This window comes from Octopus bimaculoides, chromosome 6, assembly GCF_046866305.1.
Source record: "Octopus bimaculoides isolate indiv1 chromosome 6, ASM4686630v1, whole genome shotgun sequence".
Classification (NCBI taxonomy): Eukaryota; Metazoa; Mollusca; class Cephalopoda; order Octopoda; family Octopodidae; genus Octopus; species Octopus bimaculoides.
In genome coordinates this window covers 102,961,073-102,981,447 of record NC_142933.1, presented here as the reverse complement: position 1 = coordinate 102,981,447, position 20,375 = coordinate 102,961,073, and the positions used below count along the sequence as shown (strand labels likewise).

Here is a 20,375-nt window from a genome sequence, read left to right as displayed (position 1 = left end):
ATCAAGAGTTAAAATTTGTGAAGAGAATGGTGTTACGATCTAGCAAAAAAATAAAGTGTGGATAAAATACGTTATTGCTTTTTAGATGCAAATAGTGGGGGTGGGGAGGGAGGGTCATTTATATTTGAGATCACACTGTACTTGGAACTGGAACTATCACATCGTGTCAAGAGAAGGAAATGGACACGCACACATACAAGCAAACATGACGGACTCTCCTGTCGAAGACGATATACGAGCGTTCAGCAAATGATTCGTTTATAGTAATCAAATACCTGTACCACACATCAGCTCACTCTCTCCATCAAATTGACATCACCTGAACAGATATACTGTGTAACCATAGGTCAGGTGACAAAATGATCGCAGAGCAACGCAAAATGAAGTGTTTTGCTCGAGAGCAACACATCACCCAGCCTAGAAATTGAAATCACACATGGTAGATCACCTGAGCAACACCCTAACCACTAAGCCACGTGGTGGTATGCATGTGTGTGTATGTATATATATATATATATATATATATATATATATATATATATATACATATACATACACTTCTTATCACCGTTCACTTCGGGACTGGTGACCACTCTAAGTTGTGGTTCATGACCGATCAGACGCATAGTTTAATTGAAAACTGTGAGTGCGTGTGCGTGTGTGTGTGTGTGTGTGTATCTTTGCCTTAACATCACACTAAATGTAAACGAACATCATCATCATTTAACGCCTGTTGTCCATGCTGGCACAGGCTGGCATGCTGGAAGGTTGTGCCAATCTCCAGTCTGATTTGGAATGGTTTTCTATGGCTGGATGCCCATCCTAATACCACCCATTCCAAGAGTCTTATGGGTGGCTTTTACATGCTGCTGGCATGGGTGCCAATTTGCATGACACCGTATCCGTCACGACTGCGATTTTGCTTGGCTTGAGGGGGTCTTCTTCTCAAGCAGAACATAATGCCAAAGGTCTTGGTCATCGCTTCCATTATAGAAATGGTGTCATCCATTTGCAACTATGAAAACAAGGGTTAGCAACAGGAAGAGCATCCAGCCATAGATAATCTGTTGTGTTCCTAGGTCATGGGGAAATATTCTTTTCTACTCTAGGCACAAGGCCTGAAATTTTGGGGAGCAGGGCCAGTCAATTAGATCGACAGCAGTATGTAACTGGTACTTAATATATCGACCCCAAAAGGGTGAAAGGCAAAGTCGACCTCAGTGAAATTTGAACTCAGAACAAAGACAGACAAAATACCACTAACCATTTCGCCCTGCATGCTAATGTTTCTTATTTTTTATTGCCCACAAGGGGCTAAACATAGAGGGGACAAAGAAGGACAGACAATGGGATTAAATCGATTGCATTGACCCCAGTGCATAACTGGTACTTATTTAATTGACCCCGAAAGGATGAAAGGCAAAGTCGACCTCGGCGGAATTGGAACTCAGAACATAATGGCAGACGAAATACCGCTAAGCATTTCGTCCGGCGTGCTAACGTTTCTGCCAACATGCAGCCTTTAAATAATCTTTTCTACTCTAGGCACAAGGCCCAAAATTTTCCTAACGTTTCTGCCAGCTCACCACCTGGGAAAATATTACCTTGCTTGCAAGTAGGTGAGGGTTAGTGACAGGAAGAGCATCTAGGCATAGAAAATCTGTTTCAACACTTTTCATCTGATGCATTAATGCATGCAAAAAGGATGTTAAAATGACAGAAAGCAATCGGGATATTGTGTTGCTATGTAAATATGGGTGTTAACCTAATTCTTTCTCTACACATGTGGTCAGTGCTACTTTTGTCCTTTATTTATTCAGCCATTAGGCTGTGCCTTGCAGAATTTTAATCGAATCAATCAATCCCAGTACTTGATACTTTACTTGTCAAGTGATGGTGAGGGAACAGAGTGATTGGGGGCAAAAACAGACAAAGACATACACGCATGCGTGCACATACAGACATAGGTGAATATGTAGCTGTGTGGTAAGAAGCTTGATTGCCAACCACATAGTTCCGGGTACAGTCTCGCTGCATGGCACCTTCGGCAAGTGTCTATTGTAGCCTCAGGCCGACCAAAGCCTTGTGAGTGGATTTGGTAGATGGAAACTGAAAGAAGCCAGTCGTATCTATGTATATATATATATGTGTGTGTGTATATGTTTGTGTGTCTGATTTTGTCCCCCTAACATGGCTTGACAACCGATGCTGGTGTGTTTATGTTCCTGTAACTTGGCAGTTCAGCAAAGGAGACTGATAGGATAAGTACTGGGCTTACAAAGAATAAGTCATGGGGTCGATTTGCGCAACTAAAGGCAGTGCTCCAGCATGGCCACAGTCAAATGACTGAAACAAGTAAAAAGAGTAATACATAAATAAATGCAACACCTATGTGGCTGCATGGTTAAGAAGTTTGCTTCCTAACCACACAATTTTGAATTCAGTCCTACTACATGGCAAATTGGGCAAATGTCTTCTATAGCTCCAGGCCAGACAAAGCCATGCGAGAGAATTTGGTAAATGAAAACTGAAAGAAGCACACAGGCATGAATGTGTGTACATTGAGGTCTCCTTGCTTTGACATGGCACAATGACAGCTGCAAATTACTTTCACCGTCATTCAAGTAATGTCATTTATTTCTAATATTCAGCCAAAGCATGTCTAGGCACAGGGTTATATTGGAGACTGAGAAGGGTTGGCGACAGTAAAGGCATCCAGCTGTAGAAAATCTATCAACAAATTCCTCTGATTCATGCAAGCACGGTAAAGTGGACATTAAAACAATGTTAATGAATGTGTGTGTGTGTGTGTGTTTCCATTAATTGTGTAATTAAAACAACTTTTAATGTAAGTGGAGAATAATTTTATTCTATGTAGCTAAATGTACAAAAAAATCTAGATATGAAAACACGCTTTCACAAAATAAATGTTCCCGTGTCATAATTCGACTGGAATTACATTGGCATACATGTTCTAAAAGCGAGTTTGGCATATATAATTTATATAAACATATACAACAAAAGTGAGAATGGTAGAAAGGAAGGTAAAATAAGGAGTCACATGTTGCTTCGAATCTTTTGTATCGATAAAGGTTTCTGTATATACATTTTTAAGCTTTGCAGCTGAAAAGGGCTTGTTTCGTAACATAGGGAAAAAAAAAGAAGCCATATTAACTATATGTATGTGTGTGTGTGTGTGTGTGTGTGTGTGTGTGTGTGTGTGTGTGTGTGTGTGTGTGTGTGTGTGTGTGTGTGCGTGTGTGTATATATATATATATATATATATATAATCCATCCACAAATATCTAAAAACAAAATCTAATACTGTGTACTTAACAATTATTGATAATGCATTTAGTTTTTAGATATAACTGATTGTCGGTTATTTTCCCCCCCATAACTCATGACTCACACAGCATGTGATGTCTCAAACCCAGCTGGGTTAAGCACATAATATCCACATTACTTGCTAAAAAGGATAATTTCTCAATTAAAAAAAAAAATATGTAATAAACTTTTCTCTTCTGGATTTCGTCTGGTACAATTATTGATAAAAAGATTTACACTTCAAAGCTTCAAACATATTACTGTTATCATCATCATCATCTCCATCATCATCATCTCCATCATTTCCATCATCATCATCATCATCTCCATCTCCATCTCCATCTCCATCTCCATCATCTCCATCACCATCACCATCACCATCACCATCACCATCACCATCACCATCACCATCATCATTTGTAGTAGTAGTAGTGGTGGTGGTAGTGGTAGTAGTAGCCGTCAAAACAGTTACTATTGTAGTGGTTGTAATTTAGTCCAAGTTCCTCTTTATCAGAGTAGATCCATTGCAAAATCATAAATTTATTTCTTTATTGCCCACAAGGGGCTAAACATAGAGGGGACAAACAAGGAAAGACAAAGGGATTAAGTCGATTACATCGACCCCAGTGGTTAACTGGTACTTATATAATCAACACCGAAAGGATGAAAGGCAAAGTTGACCTCGGCGGAATTGGAACTCAGAATGTAACAGATGAAATACCGCTAAGCATTTCGCCTGGCATACTAACATTTCTGCCAGCTCACCAAAATTGATGTGATCCACAGATAATTTCATTCAAAGACCAACTGTCATGGTCTCCTTTTTTATTTCTTTCGTTTTAGTCTGGTGCACTCTGCGCATGTATCAAACACTACATTAGCCAATCCAATGTGAGACAGGGGTGTGCGGTGTTAGAGTGCCCTGGCTTTGTAGATACTAAAAGTATGACCGATTCCGTTTCCTGCTCTATCTTATCACTCCCATCCATTCTCTCCTGAAGTGTGAGTTGTTATGTAGCTCCCAACAAGAAACTGGTTCCGGCCCTTTTCTATCAAACTTTAGCCTTTAATCTCTTGAAGCTGCTCCCCGTCCAGGTTTACAGTCTTGCAAGCTGCATGGCAACTTCACTAGAGTTCATGGTATAAAAAAAAAAAAAAATCATCGGAACAATGCTATAAATATGGTTGGCATTAGGAAGGGCATCCAGTTGACTGCATCATACTCCAGTGGTTCGGCATGAAAATAATTAAATCAGATTTAAGGAATTTTGGCACAAAAAACACGTGTTGCCCGAACCAGAAATCAAAACTACAACCTTACCATCAAGATTCCAACACCCTAACCATTAAGTCATACACCTCCACTTATAAGAATGGTTAGTGCACTGAAAATAATTAAATCAGATTTAAAGAATTTTGGCACAAAAAACAGCGCATTGCCGAGCCAGAAATCAAAACCACAACCTTACCATCAAGATTCCAACACCCTAACCATTTAGCCATATACTTCCACTTAGAATGGTTAGTGCACTGAAAATAATTAAATCAGATTTAAGGAATTTTGGCACAAAAAACACAATGCATTGCCCGAACCAGAAATCAAAACCACAACCTTATACCATCAAGATTCCAACACCCTAACCATTTAGCCATACACTTCCACTTATAAGAATGGTTAGTGCACTGAAAATAATTAAATCAGATTTAAGGAATTTTATAAAGAAAGAGGATCTGCTAGAAGCAATTTTGTTTCTAAGTACAAAAAAATTACTAATTTTATTAATTTTAGATTTCAATTTTTAATTTAACATTTATTCAATGGATACAATATTTCTTTAATAACTTATGTAAAGTTAAACTTTTCTATCTTCTGCAAGATAATTTTTGATTCAGTTAATGTAAGCTTTCGTGCTTCATTCACTCAAATTTAATATTCAAAAAACTGCTTTAATCTTGAAAAGGATGGGTTATGCAACTAATTGAGTCTACTTTAAATGGTCATACGTTAAAGTAACTTTAGGTGTTCAATCAGTTTCCACTTTGATCTATTTTGGAGTTTTCTACGAGTAAATGAAGATGTTCATTATTTTCTTTTTATTAGGTTTTATAGAGTTTTTTTTGTTATTTTTCTTTTACATCCTCTTATTTTTATGGCCTCATTTCATTTCCGAAATTTGGTAATTTAGCCTCGTGCTTAATTGTTTGTCATTTTTTTTGGAACAAATAGGCATCGTCGGCATGGCTGTGTGGTAAGAAGGTTGCTTCCAAACCACATGGTTCTGAGTTCAGTCTCACTGCATTGCACCTTCTGTTATAGCCACGGGCCAACCAAAGCCTTCTTTGATACTAGGTCAGCTCAGTGAAGGATGAACTGGAGCCAAAGAGTAAGAAATAGTAACAAAATTTCTCTGAAGTGACATTTCACTTCACTTATAAAAATACATATGGTACAGTATGATTCAGTGTTACTTGCCAATGAGATGGAAAGAGTAAAAAATGACAAGAAGGTCAAAGGTCACAGCTAGGATGTCTTTGATGATGGGTTTGCATGCTAGAAGGTGACCAGTCTAAATGATATCCAACATATCCCTTAGAACATCCCCTGCCAGCTACTAATAACCACCCCCACTCCACCACATAACAAGGAGCATTCCATCTATTATTATTATTATTACTATTATTATTAACATTTATATAGAAAGGATTGAGGTAACTCCTCCTGAAGAGGAGTCAAAATATTGTTCACGAGATAGCAAATGGCACTCTTCTTTTAATTTTGACTATATCTTAAGGAGGAGTTACCTCAATCCTTTCTCTATAAACGAAAATGAAGTAGATTGACAAATTTATTTTTTGAACCAGTGGAAGACACGCAAGATGTCGAAATATTGTTCACGAGATAGCAAATGGCACTCTTCTTTTAATTTTGATATTATTATTAACATTATTATTATTCCTGTTTTATGTGTTGTATCTAGTCCTTTGATATTATGGTCCTCTATCTCTTGGGCCCTTGTGGCCAATAATAGAAATCATCATTTATTCATCATCATCATCATCATTATTTAATGTCCGCTTTCCATGCTGGCATGGGTTGGACGGTTTGACTGAGGACTGACAAGCCAGAAGGCTGCACCAGGCTCCATTCTGATCTGGCAGAGTTTCTACAGCTGGATGCCCTTCCTAATGCCAACCATTCCAAGAGGGTTGTGGGTGCTTTTACATGCTACCGGCACGAGGGCCAGTCAGGAAGTTACACTCAAATGGTGTTTGTATGCACTACCTGCACAGGAGCCCGCCTAGCGGCACTGGCAGCAACCTGGCTTATAGGTTGTTTTTCATGTTCCATCAGCACAAGTGCCAGTAAGGTGACACTGGTAACGACCTCGTTCGAATGGTGCTCTTTATGTGCCACCGGCACAGGAACCAGTCAGCAGCCCTGGCATGGATCACATTTGTATGGTGCATTTAACGTTCCACTGGCACAAGTGCCAGTCAGGCGGCGCTGTCATCGGCCACATCAGCGAATTTGATTTTGATTATTATTATTATTATCATTATTATTACTAGTATCATTATTATTAGTAGTAGTAGTAGAAGTAGTAGTAGTAGTATTAGAAGTAGTAGTAGTAGTATTAGTCGGTGGTGGTGTCCAAACAACTCTAGATGTAAATCTTCAGCAAATATTTGAATAGGTTTCTCTGGATTTACCTTCAGATTTTGCCTGTTGCTATGGAAACAACTAGCAGACGAAATCAGCAAATAAAGTCATTCAGATAGACAATGTGTGAGTGTGAGTATGTGTGCGTATAGGAGTTAGAGTGTGTGTTATGAATGAGTATATATGTATACGTACATAGACACAGCTTCATACATGTGTACAAGAGCACGCACACATATATACACATACATAAATATATACACATACATAAATATATACACATACATAAATATATACACATACACACAAATATATACATGTACACACACAGATATATACACATACGCACAAATGTATACACATACGCACAAATGTATACACATACACACAAATGTATACACATACACACAAATGTATACACATACACAAATGTATACACATACACAAATGTATACACATACACAAATGTATACACATACACAAATGTATACACATACACAAATGTATACACATACACAAATGTATACACATACACAAATGTATACACATACACAAATGTATACACATACACAAATGTATACACATACACAAATGTATACACATACACAAATGTATACACATACACAAATGTATACACATACACAAATGTATACACATACACAAATGTATACACATACACAAATGTATACACATACACAAATGTATACACATACACAAATGTCTACACATACACAAATGTCTACACATACACAAATATATACACATACACACAAATATATACACATACACAAATATATACACATGCACACACATACATACACATCCACACACATATATACACATCCACACACATATATACACATCCACACACATATATACACATCCACACACATATATACACATCCACACATATATACATAAATGTATACACATGCACACACATATATATACACATCCACACATACATATATACATAAATGTATACACATGCACACGTATATACACACACCCATACATATATGCACATACTTATATACATAAATATATAAATATACACACATATATACACACCTACATACATATACACACATGCACACATACATATATACATGCATACACATATATAGAGAGAGAGATAGTGAGATGTCCATATAAACCTAAGTTAACACACACAAACCCATATTGAAGGGGTCTGGGAACCAAGCCTTAATCACCTAACTAATATATTAAATCCCTCACAGAACATCTTGTTAACTCACCTCGCTGACAACATCTTCACTCCTGGCTTGCACAAATTTCACAAAACAAGTATTCACACCCACTTTCCTTAGCAACCACCAGGTCATTGAACATAGCACCCTATCAAAGGCTTATCCAACATCAGTAACTGCAGGTTACCTCGTTAGTAAGAAGGTATCGGTGATGACTTTTTCTGACATAAATGCAAACTATATCTCACCTGAGCTTAATGTTGTTCCTGATTAGCCATTGATTAATTCTGCTACTTTCACAGTTCTGACCCTCAGTTTTAATGCCTTCGTAGAGGATTCTTTTGAGAGCATTTCTCTCAACTTTGTAGCAGTTGATGGTGGTATTGGTGTCAGCATAGTCACCACAAATGGCACCCGTTTGTGCTACCTGATTGACTATGTATTTACTCGTACTTGTAGTGGCACTCGACTAGGTTGGGTTGAGCCAGGTATGACCAACAAGTTCACCACTGTTCATCATCATCATCGTTTAACGTCTGCTTTCCGAGTCTGCACCACAACCGTCAGAGAAATTGAAAAAAAAAAAAATAGTGTGCTAGCTATAAAATAATGTCTAGTAAACGGATATGAAGAAAAAAATTTCGCCGAAGGATGGGGAAGTGGTGAGAGGACTCTGAACATTCCTGATGTGAATTTTCCGAGTCCTCCTCGACCCCCCCCCCCCCCGCCACTCCGTTTGCCAGCATGCATTTTTTTTTTCATATTTGTTTACTACGTTGTTGTACACCTGCTGCACTATTTTGCTCGGGTCAAACACTTTAGTTTGACCCCTTTATTGAGGAGGAGGTCACTATTCCTATTCATGCACATTTTTTATTTCTTTATTGTCCACAGGGGGACTAAACATGAGGGGACAAACAAGGACTAACAAAGTGATTAAATCGTTTACATCACCCCCAGTGTGTAACTGGTATTTATTTAATCGACCCCGAATGGATGAAAGACAAAGTCATCCTTGGCAGGATTTGAACTCAGAGCATAAAGATAGACAAAATACCGCTGAGCATTTTGCCCAGTGTGCTAACGTTTCTCCCACCTCACCACCAGCTTGTCTACTCATGCCCATTACTGCAATCTGGAACATTTCACATAACTACACCCAAATACATGCACAGCAATTTCATAAAGGTCACATGTTCATACATGTGTGTGTACAGAAATATATCTATGTAAGACACACATAGTAGAAATACACAAACAGGTACATATAAGCATAATACATACAGACACATACACACACAATTTATACAAGTGTAAGTATACAAGGTTTTTGTTGGTACTTTGCTTGTTTGCTTGTATCAAAGCAGAAAGCAATCACTAAACATGGAAGAAAAAGCAGCCAATTGTCTCTCAAATTACCCCCAAATGACAACACAACTCGTTCTAGAAAATGAAATGACCCAGACAAACATAATTACAGATGTAGAAAGAAAAGAGATGGGACATGCAAAGCTGGAACAAACCGAACAGCGAGTTAATCAATACAAGGTGGACAAGGGGTAGTGGCAGGGGCTAGAGTGCTAAACAAAAACAACAACAACTTACGTTCATCAGATGTGGTTCCTCGGTAAGTAATTTCATTAATGAACGCTGGTGCATAATTACCCCTTAATTTATGCCAATATCTGTTTACTCCAGCATATATATATATATATATATATATATATATATATATGTGTGTGTGAGTATGTGCATATATATATATATATATATATATATATATATATGTGTGTGTGAGTATGTGCATATATATATATATATATATATATATATATATATATATATATATATATATATATATATATATTTCACTAGATGTAATGAGAAAGAGAAAGCAGATATTTATATGGCTTAATTATGGTGATACTGCTGCCTTGCATAGTAATGATGATGATGATGATGAAGCTGATAATATATATATTTATGTAGCTTTGTCTTATCAGAACACCTGGCAGAATCGGAAATATTGCTGGGGATGTTTTTCTCAAGTTATAACGGAAATCATTACATATGTGATTCAAACAGCCACATGCTTCTATGGATGTGTGGTTTTGTATGCATGCGTATGTGTACACGTATATATACAGATGTGTGTGAGTATATATATACAAACACACACACACACATACATATATTGTGTATGTGTGTTCTAAGGTATCCATAAGTAACTGTTGATTATGTATTCTTGTTGAATTTATGATGGGCTTCTTTCAGTTTCCTTCCACCAAATCCATTCACAAGATTTTGGTTAACTTAATGTTATAGTAGAAGACACTTGCCCAAGGTACTGCACAGTGGGATTGAACCAAAAGAGCACATGGTTAGGAAGCAAATCTCTGGAGCACATACTCATGTTTGTGTATGTGCGTGTATGTATGTAGATACATATTAATGTAGGCCATATGGTTGATACCAGTGACCCCTGACTGGCTCCTGTGCCAATGGCACATAAAAAGCACCATCCAAATATGGTTGATGCTATTGCCACTCAAATGGCTCCAGTGCTGGTGGCACATAAAAAGCACCATTCAAGCATGGTCAATGTCAGTGCTAGCAGACTGGATCCCATACCAGTGACATGCAAAAAGCACCCACTACACTCTCGGAGTGGTTGGCATTAGGAAAGGCATCCAGCTGTAGAAACCGTGCCATATCAGATTGGAGCCTGGTGCAACTGCTGGCTCGCCAGACCTCAGTCAAACCGTCCAACCCATGCCAGCATGGAAAACGGACGTTTTACAATGATGATATCAATGTATGCATATGTGTGCATGTATATACACACACGCACAAGTAAGCACGTAGTACTCAATAACTAAAGGCAGAGTAAAATGGTATTTTATTGAAACTGAAAAAGAGCTGTTTGTGAAAGCTTTTTCAACTTTAATAAAATAACATACATGCACAGGAGTGGCTGTGTGGTAAGTACCTAACTTACCAACAACATGGTACCAGGTTCAGTGCCACTGTCTTCTACTATAGCCTCGGGCTGACCAAAGCCTTGTGAGTGGATTTGGTAGACAGAAACTGAAAGAAGCCTATCATATATATATATATATATATATATATATGTATGTGTGTGTGTGTGTGTGTGTCTATTTTTATCCCCCCAACATCGCTTGACAACCGATGGTGCTGTGTTTACATTCCTGTAATTTAACAGTTCGGCAAAAGAAACCAATAGAATAAATACTAGGCTTACAAAGAATAAGTCCCGGGTCGATTTGCTTGACTAAAGGCAGTGCTCCAGTATGGCCACAGTCAAATAAGTGAAACAAGTAAACGAGTATATTTATAATGACGGAGTCTCCTGTCAAAGAGGTCACAGGAGTGTTCAACCTATGATGAACAACCAGCATAAATGATTCATTTATATTGATCAAATGTGAGTATATATACTACATAATGAGAAACTCAAATGCATGCCAACACAACATATCACTGGGATGCACATTGTTGCATATGCAAATGTACATATGTGTTTGTATGTATATATATATATATATATACATATATATAATAATAATAATAATAAAGGGTAAAAACCATGATTTTATCAGGGGGTCAGCGCAGAAATGAAAACCTTATAGGTAAATTTTACAAATATTTTAATAATTATATGCATAATTATATAGGAGATTGGCTATAAGCCTCTTCATGCACTGGAAAAATAGACGCCAGAAGATGCTATTACCACCTTAAATTCTCCGAGAATAACACACTAGGTTGATATTCTCTGAGATTTTAAGGTGGTAATAGCGTATTTTGGCATCTATTTTTCCAGTGCATGGTGAAGCTTATAGCCAATACCTTGTTATAATTATGTATATAATAATTATTATCATTATTATATATATATATATATATATATATATATATAATTTGTATTGTGCTGTACTTATACACTCAATACCTAAGTCTATAATAACATTTTGTATACATGAAAACATTGTGCATGAACTGTGTGTGTGTGTGTGTGTTTTAATTTTCCTAGCCACATGTATTATCTACACATGTAGTGTATTCATGTTATCTGGTGACCTAGTTGTGAGCAGGAAGATTATACACCCATTACCAGTTGCTAGGTTACAAAAATTGGAACCCCATGACCACAGCCACCACTGTCATTAATATTGACATTCCACTTCCGGCCATGGCCTGGCACGTGCCAGATAAAGTAAAGACTGCTTAGGAAGACTACATTGATAGGCAAGATAGAAGCACTAACTCCTTCCTCACACATGAACCTATACAATATATTTAATTAATATATATATACCTTGATGTGGTGTAGACACATATACACACATATAACTCTCTCTATGTATATATGTATATGTATACATATATACACACACACACACACACACACATGCATGTTATGTGTGGTTGTATGGTAAGTAGCATTCCTTGAAATTTCAACTATGTATGCATGTGTGTGTGTGTGTGTGTGTGGTAAGTATCTTCTTTACCAACCACATGGTTCTAGGTTCAGTCCCACTGCATGGCACCTTGGGCAAGTGTCTTCGACTATAGCCTTGAGCCAACCAAAGGCTTGTGAGTGGATTTGGTAGACGGAAACTGAAAGAAGCCCATCATATATATATATATATATATATATATATATATATATATATATATATATATATATATATATATACATACATACGCACACATATTTGTCCCTTCAACATCCCTTGACAACTGATGTTAGGGTGTTTACATCCCTGTAACTTAGTGGTTTGACCGATAGACAAAGACACCGATAGACAAAGTACTTTGCTTACAAAGAGTGAGTCCTGGGGACGATTTGCTCGACTAAAGGCAGTGCTCCAGCATGGCCGCAGTCAAATTACTGAAGCAAGTAAATTAATTAAAGAATAAAAGAATATCGATCATCTAGAGTGATTTCTATGAGTTACGTATCCGTTATAACATTAAATTAGCAAAAAAGGAAGTCAGCGAGCTGGCAGGAAAAATGCTTAGTGGTATTTTGTTTGTCTTTACGTTCCGAGTTCAAATTGCGCCGAGATCGACTTTGCCTTTCATCCTTTTGGGGTCGATAAATTAAATACCAGTTGTATACTGGAGTCCATCTAATCGACTGGCCCTCACCCCGACAATTTTAGGCCTTGTACCTAGAGTTGAAAAGATTTATAGGTGGTGAGCTGCCAGGAATGTTAGCACACTAGGGGAATTGCTTAGCAGTATTTCGTCTATCTTTACGTTCTGAGTTCAAATTCCGCCAGGGTCGACTTTGCATTTTATCTTTTCGGGGTCCATAAATTAAGTACCATTTGCATATTGGGGTTGATCAAATTGACTGCCCCCCCCCCCATCCCACAAATTCCAGGCCTTGTGCCAAGAGTAGAAAAGAAACAGCATGCCTGGCGAAATGCTAAGCGGTATTTTGTCTATCTTTACGTTCCGAGTTCAAATTCCACCAAGGCCAACTTTGCGTTTCATTCTTTCAGGTTCGATAAAACTGGCCCCCACCCACAAAAATTTTCAGCCTTGTGCCTAGAGTAAAATAAATAAATAAATAAATAAATAAATAAATAAATATTAAAATAAGGAAAAAAAGGGCTCCAAATTTAATCTGATGGTTTCTTCAGCAGGCTGCTAAAGTCATCAGGTTTTATTCTACCATTTCCAGTCTAAACTATTACAATAATAAATTCTCTAATTATGGAATTGACGAGACTTTTAATTATTAAACCACTTGCCTCAATTGGCAAATATTCTGAATTTATTCCCAATACTTATTTAAAATTGCAACACAAATATACATACATGCATACACACACAAAAAGATGCACACACATACATACACACACTCGTATATAGATATATACATGCACACATACACACATCCATAGATATATACATTAACACATATACATACATAGATATATACATGCACACATAGATACACACACATACATATATACATGCACACATATACACACACATATAGATATATATACATGCACGTATATATATATATACATGCACACATATACACATAAATATATGCCATCCACACACATACTCACACATATACATAGATATATACATGCACACATATATACCATGCACACACATACACACACACTCAGATATATACAAGCACACATACACACATATACAAGACACATATACACACATATAGACATACACATGCACACATACACATAGATATGCATGCACACACATACACACACTCATAGATATACACCATGTACACATATACACATACATACATAGATATATACCTGCACACATACACAAGCACACATGCATAGGTATGAACACACAAGCATGGTTTTTTTTTCACATGATACATTTTAACTTCATTAGCCTGCTTCGTTACCACCACTCCTCAAATGAAAAATTAATCAAAATCCAGATTAAAAGATTAAATCAGGAATTAAATCAAAGAAGAATACCAACATAAGACTTGAAATAGCAACAGACACACGTAAAGCACACTATATACATATGGATGTATAAGTAGTACACTTACTCTTTTACTTGTTTCAGTCATTTGACTGCGACCATACTGGAGCACCGCCTTTAGTCGAGCTAATCGACCCCAGGACTTATTCTTTGTAAGTCTAGTACTTATTCTATCGGTCTCTTTTTACCAAACTGCTAAGTTATGGGGACGTAAACACCCCAGCATCGGTTGTCAAGCAATGATGGGGGGACAAACAGACACACAAACACGCATACACACGCATACACACACACACACACACACACACGCATCTATATATACATATATATATGTATACATATACAACGAGCTTCTTCCAGTTTTCGTCTACCAAATCCACACACAAGGCTTTGGTCGGCCCGAGGCTATAGTAGAAGACACCCGCCTAAGATGCCACACAGTGGGACTGAACCCAGAACCATGTGGTTGGTAAGCAAGCTACTTATCACACAGCCACTCCTGTGCCTATATATATTTTTTTTTTTTACTCTTATTTGTTTCAGTCATTTGAATGCAGCCATGCTGGAGCACCGCCTTTAGTCAAACAAATCAACCCCAGTATTTATTCTATCAGTTATCTTTGCTGAACTGCTAAGTTACAGGGACGTAAACACACCAGCATCGGTTGTTAAGCAATGGTGGGGCGACAAACAGACACACATATACATATATATATATATATATATATATGTAGCATGCTGGATATAATATATATATTAGCATGCTGGACAAAATGCTTAGTAGCATTTCACCCATCACTGTTCAGAGTTCAAATTCTGCCGAGGTTGACTTAGCTGTTTATTCTTTGGAGGTCAATGAAATAAGTACCAGTTGAACACTGAAATTAATGAAATCAACTCATACACCTCCTCTAAAATCGCTGCCTCTGGGGCAAAATTTGAAACCTTTACTATCATTATTAAGGTGACGAACTGGCCGATTCATTAGCACACTGGATGAAATGTTTAGCAGTATTTCACCCATTGCTATGTTCTGAGTTCAAATTCAGCCGAGGTTGACTTTGCTGTTCATCCTTTTGTGGTCGACGAAGTAATTACCTGTTGACCACTGAGGTTAATGTAATCGTCTATCCTCCTCCTGCAAAATTTCAGGCCTTGTTCCTTTAGTAGAAAGGATTATTAACTCTGCCTTAGCGAAGGCGGAGGTATTGTTTTCAGTCACGTTTGTTTATTTGTTTATCCGTGGACAACATATCTCAAGAACCGCTAGATTTTTTGATCGATCAAGTACTTCACACGGATTCTGGATTATTTTTCCCGTTTTTTTTTACTTAATTTTTGAGAGTGGCCTAGTTCATTTTTAGTATTCTTGTTTGTGAGAGCAATTGAGTTTATTTCAGATTTACTCATTTTAAAAATCATCTTCGGCTAATCATTGAGAGGATGTTGGTGTTGCCTTGGCAGAGGTTTGCACTCTCTGGGTGTTGTTATTATTTTCTTTTACTCTCTTTTACTTGTTTCAGTCATTTGACTGCGGCCATGCTGGAGCACCACCTTTAGTCGAGCAAATCAACCCCAGGACTTATTCTTTGGAAGCCTAGTGCTTATTCTATCGGTCTCTTATGCCGAACCGCTTAGTTGTGGGAACATAAATACACCACCACCGGTTGTCAAGCGATGTTGGGGGGACAAACAGACACACAAACATATACACACACATACACATATATATATACATATATACGACGAGCTTCTTTCAGTTTCCATCTACCAAATCCACTCACAAGGCTTTGGTCGGCCCAAAGTTATAGTAGAAAACATTTGCACAAGGTGCCATGCAGTGGGAATGAACCCAGAACCATGTGGTTGGTAAGCAAGCTACTTACCACACAGCCACTCCTGCACCTATGAGTATCATTATTATTATTATTATTATTATTATTATTAATATACTCAATAAAATAAATTAATTCAATTCTTGTTTATCTTCAAAAGCCTACTGACACCTGATAGTTAAGTTAACAACGCCTACCTTTACGTACCATAAATAAAGTCTATAATTACACACACACACACACACACACATATACACATACAAATATATATCTATATATATCTACATTTTTATGCATAAATATATATATATATAATTATTATAACAATGTCTACAGACTAATGATTAAAGATATGTCATTGCCCTTGGGAAACCTATCCAGACTCAAATACCAACAATGATTTATTAACATGATTTTTTTTTAGTTTGTTTGTTGTTTTTTTAAAGTTTTCTTTTTGGTTAATCGAATAACCATTTCATCTCCCTAACCTTTTCTCAATACCCAACATTAGAGATTAAATAAAATTAATACCAAGTTAATAAGATTCCAAACAAAACAAAACTGTTAAATCCCTCAAAATGAATATGCACACATATATGCATGTCTATATGTGTGTGTGTATATATAGACACACACATCTACATATATATAGATAAACACATACACATACGCACACACACATCTGCATACATATACACACACATCTGCATAAAAACACACATCTGCATACAAACACACATCTGCATACAAACACACACACACACACACATCTGCATACATACATACACACACACATCCGCATACATACACACACACATCCACATACATACACACACACACATCCACATACACACCTACATACATGCATACATACACACATCTACATACATACATACATTTATATATATATATATATATATATATATATATATATATATATGAATGCACAAATATACATGCATGCATGTACCCCTGACTCTTTCTCTCTCTCTAATTATATAAACTGTAATAATGAAGCCAAATTAAATAGCGATATTTCGAAATCATTTCACGTGCCTGTACCTTTCAAGTCTGCATAATAAAGAACAGAAAATGATTGACAGGTCTTATATAACGATTGCTTTTCACATTAGATATTAAGCAGACCTGAGACATAAACGATTTCAAAATATCACAATTTGGTTGGACTTCATTATAACAACTCTCATGATTTGATGCCAGTACAAACTAGCCACTCCACACTTCACTTTTGCTAACACTAACAACAAATGAGTAGAAAATAACTATTTTTAAATCTCACAATGAGAGATATTCAACAACAGCACTTTGTAGTAAAGATTGTTTGCCAGCATAACATGGCAGTCCTAGTTTAGGACGAATGTTGCTGTAATTTATCCCCCAAGGAGACATTGTCTCCAGCTGGCTATATGACAGGATTTGCTAGATTCTTCTGTTTGAAAATGTAAGGACACAGATCGTGTCGTACAGCCAGCTGGAGACGATGTCTCCTGGGGTGAAATTACAGCAACATTAGTCCTAAACCAGGACTGCCATGTTATGTTGGCAAACAATCTTTACTACAAATGAGTAGTTCGTTAAATTTGACTAAAGTCAAAAATTCTCGTACCATGCACCACTTCTTAGCATAACACAACATATATATATACATATAGTGATACCTTGCAGTAAAAGTTTAATTTGTTCCATGACCAAGCTCGTCTTATGATTTACTTGTTTTACAAATCAATTTTCCCCATTGAAATTAGCCAAAATATAATGAATCCGTTCCAGCCCCACCAAAACCACTCAACAATAAATTTTTTAAGGGTTTTAAAACAGAAATGGTGTAGTTACAAGTAAAACAACAATTATAAAAATGAGAATGCAAAAGAAATATGTAAACTGGTTTTATTAACTGAATTACCTTAAAGATGGGACGATTTGTGTCCTTGTACTGCAGATTTCTGCTTGTACTTCATGACAAAAATTCACATGTGCCTTGGCTTGTACAGTAAATTACTAGTACAATGGTGCATTTCTGCTGTATATATATCTATTTCTTTATTGCCCACAGGGGGCTAAACATAGAGAAGACAAGGAAGGACAGAAAAAGAGATTAAGTCGATTACATCGACCCAGTGTGTAACTGGTACTTAATCTATCGACCCCGAAAGTATGAAGGGTAAAGTCGACCTCGGAGGATTTTGAACTCAGAACGTAACAGCATACGAAATACCGCTCACCGTTTCGCCCAATGTGCTAACAATTCTGCCAGATCACCTACTGTATATGTATATATATCATCAACATTTGTTGGTCAGTTTGACCAGATCAGGCAAGCTGGGGAGCTGCACCAGACTTCCGTCTGATTTGGCATGATTTCTACAGCTGGCTACCCTTCCTAATGCCAACCACTTTATAGAGTGTGCAAGGGCTTTCAAGTCGGTGTTGGGGTAAGGCTTACAGCTGTAAATTCATTTCGATTCTCAGGATTTTGCCATTGCAACAGTGTACCACATTTTATTACAATATAACATGTGATAATGATGGAATTAAATGAGATTTTGTTTACACTAATATTTCTAATGAGATTAAAGTTGAATTTGATTTCATAATGATTATAACAAGAGGATTAATATATAGAAGCACACACACACATGCTTCTGCATTTGTGTTTATGCATGTATACACACACACACACTCAGTAATCCACTTCTGTATTTTTAATTCGTTCTGAAATAGCAAAATTTCTTTTATTTGTTTCAGTCATTTGATTCTGGCCATGCTGGAGCACCACATTTAGTTGAACAAATCAACCCTAGGACTTAATTTCTTGTAACCCTAGTACTTATCCTACTGGTCTTTTTTGCCAAACTGCTAAGTTACAGGTACATAAACATACCAACATTGGTTGTCAAGCAATGGTGGCTGGGTGGGGAGACAAAAAAGACACACATACAAATATATACACAGACATGCAGGAAGTAAATAGACATTTAATTTTCAAAATTTCTGATCTAAGTGTCTTAATATGTTTTCAGTGGTGTAGAATTTGCAATGTAATTATTTTTTTGCATTCCAGGCGCCATTGTATTAAACGTTTGCGAAGAGTAACCATGCTTCGCACAAAAAATTCAACAGAACTGTCAGATTTTCAAAGAGGTTGTATTGTTGGGCAATCTGAGGCTGGTCTTAGCCAGCAAAAAATTGTCGAAAATCTTCAAATTCCTCTTGCTACTGTTAATAGAATTATAGTGCAATTGAAAAGCCAAGGAAAAGAATCAACAGATTCTTGTCCCAGTCGACTTGGGTACTCGGAAAGAAAGCTTTGCTGTTTAAAGAGAATTGTGGAAAACGAACCCCGTTTGAAGGCTTCTGACATTGCAAAACAGCTAGAAGTTAGTCCAAGAATGCGTGTTACATCTCTGCATAAGCTTGAGTATTATGGACGAGCAGCTAGAAGAAAACCTCTCCTAGAACCAATTAATATCAAATAAATCATCGTCATCATCGTTTAACGTCCGCCTTCCATGCTAGCATAGGTTGGACGATTTGACTGAGGACTGGTGAAATCGGATGGCAACACCAGGCTCCAATCTGATTTGGCAGAGTTTCTACAGCTGGATGCCCTTCCTAACGCCAACCACTCAGAGAGTGTAGTGGATGCTTTTACGTGTCACCCGCACGAAGGCCAGTCAGGCGGTACTGGCAACGTACTTCCTGCATATCTGTGTACATACAATATATATATATATATATATATATATATATATATTATACACACATACACACACGATGGGCTTCTTTTGGTTTCCATCTACC

The 20,375-nt window shown here is 37.0% G+C and overlaps 1 protein-coding gene across 7 annotated transcripts in view; it reads right to left on the bottom strand.

The window, feature by feature from the left end:
• Positions 1-20,375, bottom strand: part of LOC106875435 (alpha-mannosidase 2) — a 451,302-nt gene that overhangs the window by 52,499 nt on the left and 378,428 nt on the right. The gene's annotated exons all lie outside the window — the stretch shown is intronic.